At 33.8% G+C, this 7,552-nt stretch overlaps 1 long non-coding RNA gene across 1 annotated transcript; it reads left to right on the top strand.

Moving 5' to 3' along the window:
- Positions 1 to 1,729: 1,729 nt before the first annotated feature.
- On the top strand, positions 1,730 to 3,300 carry LOC127121512 (uncharacterized). Its single transcript, XR_007803473.1, has 2 exons — positions 1,730 to 2,251; positions 3,053 to 3,300. It is a non-coding gene; the product is annotated as an uncharacterized LOC127121512 (long non-coding RNA).
- Positions 3,301 to 7,552: the final 4,252 nt, after the last annotated feature.

The following is a 7,552-nucleotide window of genomic DNA, read 5'->3' as shown; positions in this document are numbered from 1 at the left end:
GTATGTCGTGAAGGAATATAAAATGATAAACACATTTTCTTGTATTATCCAAAAAGTATTTAGGGCTATGAGAAAGTGGAATTACAACCTATTATACAAGAGGAGTTGTCGAATCTCGAAAAATACAACCTCACGAGCATTCGCGCGCTCGCGGAATGGTTGATCAGAGTCGCTGTAGAATTTTATTCATTCCAAAGAATGAAAGAGAAAATATCGATAAAATCCTTAAAAGAAAAAAAATGGTCGTTGCAACCAAAATCGGGTTTGGGAGTCGATTATGCAAGGGGAAGATATTAGCAGTCCCCACATCCGTTTTACTAAACGGGAATCATTTAGTTAAACTTGCAATTGGAACGTTGGCGTATGTTAATTATTTTATTGGAGTGATAAAGGATTAGAAAAGGGAAAAAAGGTCGCAAAAAGGTTTTTATTAGGGTGCTTGACAAGATTGTGGGTCTTACTCCTACGTATTCTTAGGTACAATGAGGAATATAAAGTTACGTAGTTCTGCATAGAAAATTACGTATTAGTAGGTTGATTTTATTGAATGACTGTTTAGATCATGCTCTATCGGTTAAATGTTGGCTTGTATGCTCGCAGGGGAGGCTTAAGCGCTTATTTGTATCGTAGTAGAACGGACTAAACAATGTTCTTTTTTAAAAGGTTTTCGATTGCACGGGGACGAGAAAATAGGTTTGATGTGTTGAATATTTTTAAGAGAATGTCGAATGCTCGATATGACCAAGATGTATGCCTCATGGCCGATTATTCGAGGTTTTCATGGAATGCGAGACTCCAATGTGGCTTTTTCATTCAAAGCGTTTATGAAAATTATTTGCGAATAACGAACGTTCGGTAGGACCAAGGCGTATGCCTCGGGGCCGATTGTTCAAGGTTTTCATAGAATGCAAGACTCTGATATCCCTTTTGTCCAAGTTTGAATTAGGTATTTCAGAACGAAAGAAATAATAATCGATAAAACCAAGATGTATGCCTCGGGGGCGATCATTTGAGGCTTTCATGGAATGTAAGACTTTAATGTTCCTCTTATTTTTATTTTATTATAAAAAATATTTTTGACGTTACAATGATTTGGAAAGAAATTTGATGCATTGATTCAAAATTAATCGGAGGAAACACGCTTTTGAAAAGTCACCGCTTGACGTTGGATCAAGGGTTTTGATTAAATGAAAATATTTGTTTATCAATTTATTGTAATGTTTATTATTATTTATATTTATTTATTTAATTAATTATAATAATTAAATTAAATAAAAAAAATTATAAAAAAAAAATGGGTGCAAAAGCAATTAAAGGATTATGGGGAGCAAAATAATAGTCATGTGGCCCAAGGCCCGAATTCTTTTCTGAAATGATAATTAAAAGAAAAAAACAAAATACCAAAATTATTTATAAAAAAAAGATTGCACTGGGCCCAACAGGGGATGGTCGTACTTAGGAGTAGAGGCCCACTAAAACCCAATGCAGCACTGACCCAGGGGAGTGGAGTTAACTTACATTGACTCAACCCAAACCCTATGATATGATGACTAGGAGATCAAGGGTAGTGGTTCATTAGTGCATGTTGGTAGCATATGGTTGAATGCATAGGATCCAGTCAATGGATGGGTAGTCAGCCAATAGTGCGCCACATATGAGCACATGAATAGTGCGCCACATATAGTCACTGGATGAACACACAGGGAGAGGAAATAATCCTAGGGGAATATGTCACATGAATTGCCATTTCATTCTCCTTTTACTCTCTCTGTTATTGACCTCTCTCTCTATCTATCTCTTTATATATATATATATATATATATATATATATACACACACTAAAACACGAATCGTTCATATCTAACAAAAAAAAAGATCTAACACAGTGGCACACCAAGAACCACACAGTGGTGTCTAAGAACACCACGGTGGCGCCACCGTCTTCAACCCAGAAACTAACCAAACACCTTTAAAATACAACCAAACCTCAATCTACCTCATATAAAACCAAACTCCAAACATAATTTCCACAAATACACAACAAATTAGATGAAAAATGCAAGAACCATAGGTTGTCTAAATTCAAATTAAATGGTGTTAGAAACAAACTGAGGCTTGGGACCATAAGGGTGTCACTCCCCAGGTCCTCACGCAGATGATGGTAATGAGAAAAATAAGCAAATGACAGCGGGAGGGTTACATACGGCGGTACTCAACCTCCTTCTGCAGCGAGATATTCAATCTAGCGAGAGTAAATCGTTTATTCCTTTCTCTTTCTCTTGCTTATTCCTCTCATTCCCCTCTTGTTTCCTTGTTATTGCTTCCTGAATGTTATTCCGGGGAGGTTAGGTTTGGCTTATATTAGAGTAAGGTCTTGTTTTAATGATGAGCCTGAGTAACCCTTCTTATAGGTGAGCTTTGGTGTGAGGGGTTAGGGAACTTTTTTGTAGAATTTCTTTTAGGTTTTGGTGTGTGTCCTGTGGGGTGATTTAGGAAGGTGACTTTATCGTGAATGAGGTAAGAAAAATGGGAGGGAAATGTGAGTAAGAGTTAGAGTAGATTGGAGGGAGTATTTTATGGATCCTCGTGAAAATGGTTAATAAAAGGTTGAGATTAAGTTAAAGTGTGTTTTATGTTGGTATGGATTTTGATTCAATTTGAGTTGTGCTTGTTTAAATTCAAATTGGAATTTCAGGAAATGTAAATTAATTTGGTTGTAACTGTGAGTTTGTTGTGGTGAAAAGTGTGTGAATTAGGTGGTCCCAAATTTAGTGATGATGAACAAATGTTTATGTATGTAATGTATGTTGATTACTTGATGATGATGGATGGTTTGAATGTGCTCACGTGTTTACTTGTTGAGTCATTGTTTGATCTTCAATTCAGTTTTACAACCAGTTTCATGTATGTGTGTTAATGTTATGATGCTGTTATGGTTAATTAGTTTGCAATGTGATCAACTTGCTTCACATGATTTATTGTTATGTACGTTGCTAGGGATGTTGTGAGATGGTAAAATGATGCTTCATATGTTTCATGATTCTAATTGCAGGGCGTGTGAAATAATGGAAATGGTTTTATGAGTTGATGCGTGAGGATGGGCACAGGGAGATGATGATGGTAAAAGTCACATGAAGATATTTTGAAGAGAAGAACGTGGGGACCTCAAAAGAAAGGGTACCTTCCTTTTTTGTACTTTTTTATTAATATTTTTAAAAACCTTGTATTATAAAAAAGCAATAGACTTCTCTCTATGTATATTTTATACTTAATAAAACTAAAACCTTTTTGGTATCTTAATTACACATGATGCAACTAAAACCCTTTTGGTATCTTAATTACACATGATGCAATAAAAAAACTTTGTTGTATTCTAATTAAAATAAAGTAAAGAAAACTTCCCTCATTTATCCTTGGTTCAATTTGAGTCACTTCTCCATAAAAAGTGTATAAATGAAACGTCTATGCTCAAAGTTGACTAACTATAGCTTTTGAAAGTTCAATAATCAAATCAATAAAAATTTATAATCTTTTAAGATTAAAAGCACTAGAACAAACATCAATCATCTTAAATGCATGAAAGAATGTACCAAATGACTAACAAAGAAAATGGGACAAATGATAAATCATGTTGAAATGTGAGAGATGACATGTGACTTAAAATAGCATAAAGACTTAAAGAAAAAAACTACTCAATATCTAAATGGGAATATCCATGACCATAGGTCAGTTGGCTTATCGGATATGTAAATGCATATGAAACTAGAATGCAATTAGAACTATGCAAGGGTAACATGAAAAATAAGTGATCAGGTGGTAGTACAAAATTGGGGTATGACAGGCGTTAAGTGATAACATCCCATTTACATCAATAATTTCCTTTATATTGCAGGAAATAAATCGATACCAACAAGCATTATTCTTAACCATATTATGGAGTATTTTAAAGGTAAAAACAATCATATTTGTAGCCATATGGAAGATTTATCGAAAGCAATTTCTAATTGTGCCTCTTGCTATTGGGATGGAGAAATGTGCAACAACTCCGATTATAAAACCGTCTTAAATGAATATGCACACATTTTTCTCAACTTCTATAATAAGGTCAGGATAAGTGCTTGTGTCTGAGATGAAGAGGGCCAATTATGGCAGCTTAGGCGAAGTGGTTTTCTCCTATTATCGAGGTCAATATAGGGAGACTTTAGGTTTTTTAGAAACCATAAAACAAGTGCATGAGCTTGACCTTGATGGAGTGGACTTTGAGTTAGATTCTAAAAACATAGTAGATGATATGAATAAGCAAAAATTGAATTTTTCAGAATTTATTAATGTCGCAACACGAAAATAACCACGAAGGCGTCGCACGCTCCGAATAATCAACAAAGTCGCCACCGATCTTTATTTGTTCCGAAAGAATGGGAAAATATTGAATAAAACCCACTAAAGCTAAGGGAAATGGTCATCGCAACCAGATCGGGTTCGGAGTCGGTTATGCGAGGGGAAGGTATTAGCACCCCTCACATCCATTGTACTCAACAGGATCCATTTAGTTCGTTATGTGATTGAGCGGTAGTGTGATGCTTACTTGTGATCTTCTACTTTATGTGCGAGAAACGAGAAAAAAGAAAAGAAATGGACTAAACCAAAGTTTTATAGGATTGTGCTTGACAAGATTCCAAAATCCTACTCATACGTATCTCCTGGTGCGATGGAGTACTCAAGGATACGTAGTTCTTTGCTAGAAAACCACGTGTTGGTTGATTGCTTTTATAGAGCGATGATTATATCGCATTTGAGCGGTTAAACCTTTACTTGCATCTCGCTCTTGGAGACTGAAGTCTTTATTTGTTTTGCGTCAAAATGGATAAAGCATACTCATTTCTGAAAAAGGTTTTCAAGTCGCCCATTGGCGGAAAAAAAGAAGTTTGATTGATTTAGTTAATTTTATATGGGGTTAAATAAATGTTTGAGTATAGGTGTGCATCTAGCGCTTGTTTACCTAAGATATTTAAAAGGATGTGCTTCCAATTGCCACTTGTTATCCAAGTTTATGAAAATTAATCTTTGTGGATTTTTAGTAAACATTTGAACATAGATGTCCTTCTAGCGCTCGTTTACCCAAGATATTCAAAAGGATGTGCTTCTGATTGTCACTTATTATCCTTGTTTAATTAGAGTGTCTTAAGGCAAAAGACTAAGGTATTCAAAAAGATGTGCATCGATTATCACTTTATCTTTCGATTTTATTAAGAAAAAGATTTTTACGCGTAGAAACGTCTTGACGTTGGATCAATTGTTTCATTAGATTTTGATTTTGAAATTGATCTTGAAAAAGTTTTGATGTGATTTATGAAATGGTTTTGAATTATGTATAAATATTGATGGAAAAGTTTGAGTTATGTAAGATTGTTTTATTTACAAGTTGGTAGTTATGCACAAGGTTAGCTTTAAAAATATGTACACGGGCTTTAGGTTTAGAGTTTGTGATTATTTATAAATAGGTATATTATTTTGATTTAATTGTGACAATCTAAAAATATATAAACAAATGATAATTATTTAATCCCGATTAAATAAATAATCGTAAAACTAATTAAGAATTAATGTTTATAAAACTAATTAAATTCCAATTAACCCACCGATTAAAACTAAAAACAATATTATTTACAAACTTATTAGTTAAACTAAAAAGAAGTACATAAAATGAAGTAGAAATATAATAAAATAGGAGTAAGGTATATGAGGTGTGAAACCTAGTGATACAAATAAAGATAGGGTGGCAATAGAAAATCACTAGGCCCAAAAGGCCCAACCCAAATAATCAAAATAGTTTTAACTTTAATAATAAAAATGATAAATAAATAACTAAATATTAATAAATAAAAAAATAAATAAAAAATAACCCTAAAAGAAGAAAGGAATTTGGCCGCTGGTATTGCAAAGAGGGAAAGAGAGGATTTTTAAAATTCAACCCACAACCAGTGAGATTGTGACAAGTGGTAAGGGACAGGGAATAAAACATAAACTCCCAATTATCTCTCTCCCTTACTCGAATCTTTTCATAAAAAGAGTCATAAATTTTTCCATCTCTCTCACTTTTCCATTGATACAAGCTTTTTTTTTAGTAACAAGATCAAGTCAAATAATGAACCAACACAAAACCACACAAAAACAATGAATCAACACAATATCAAAATCGAAACAAATGGTTACCGACGGCGGTAGATTTTGCGATCAATTTTTGTTATTGTGTGTGGCCCATGAGCGATGGCACGATGGAGGGGCGGGATGATTTCTTTGGTTCACATGACAAAGCTTCAACAGAAGATGGATGAGGCCAGAATGTGGCTGAGAGCTGTAGTTGCGCTGATGGGTTACACACGGGTCAGAGGATGTTATCGGATCCAAATCTCCTTCTCTTTTCTTTTAAATTCAATTGTTGTGGTTATTCTTTTTTTGGTTTGTAGGTTGTCGTTATTGAACATATGAAGTTTTGATGATGTTTTAATGGATGGAAGTTATGGGGGGTGAATGTTTGTGAGGTTGAAGAAGGTGATTCTTTTTAGTGGAGAGTCTAAGTATGTTAGAGTTATGTTGTTATTATGTGGAAGGAGTTTATTGAAAGAATGTTAAAGATGGATAGATTGGAATGTGATGAAGAAAGTAAGGTTGGTGTTGATAGTAAAAAGAGATTTGTAGTGTGTTTTGTGATGTTAGTGATTTTCAAATGAAAAAGAAAAAATGCAATATGGTCAAGAGTGTTTTTTTATGGTTAGAAAAGTTTCTCATTTATGTGAAGAAGAGGGTCACCTTCTTACTGAACCCCGAAAATATATGTTCCTTCTTTTTTCTCATTTTGTCTATTTTTGAAATTTAAAGAAAAGCTCCATCAAAATAGTGGTGGACGACTAGCTCTTTTGAAATGGAGATTTTACTTATTCCAATCTCCTTTAATTTGCATTTTTCGTTGGTTGAGAAAAAGTGGTTCCTCCTTTTTTTAGAAAGAGATCATACTTGTTCAAGTAGTGCGGCTATGCTTGCTCCCCTTTACTTGGTCATCAGAGTTACAATATACATCAAGTTTTTAGGGCTAATATTAATCAACCCCCAGTACCCTTAGATATTTGATGGATTACAATGAGTCTAAATTACTTAGAACGAAAATAAAATTCAAACAAATTCAAAGGATCAAAATAATATTAGAAGGAATACACACTAATTCTATTTAATTCTACTAATTATTCTGGCTAAAAAAATAAAATGATAAAAAATAAATACAATTTCATCCAGAAAGTGCCCGGAAAATTAAAATGAATGCACCAAAATGATCAACGTGAAATATAATTTCGGAAAACAGATAGGTTTTGATCAAAATTGCAACTATAAATACCCCGATAAGCAGACCCTTACTAATGAAAATGCGACTGTAAACAACATCGAAAAAATAAAGCGAGCATACCAACACGATCTACGTGCAATATAGTTTCGTAAAACAAACTGATACATGTCAAAACTCAAAATACTTTGCCCGCTAATTTTCCACACAGTGTCA

Source organism: Lathyrus oleraceus, chromosome 2 (assembly GCF_024323335.1).
Source record: "Lathyrus oleraceus cultivar Zhongwan6 chromosome 2, CAAS_Psat_ZW6_1.0, whole genome shotgun sequence".
In the NCBI taxonomy this organism is placed as follows: domain Eukaryota; kingdom Viridiplantae; phylum Streptophyta; class Magnoliopsida; order Fabales; family Fabaceae; genus Lathyrus; species Lathyrus oleraceus.
This window is presented reverse-complemented; position numbering and strand designations above follow the sequence as displayed.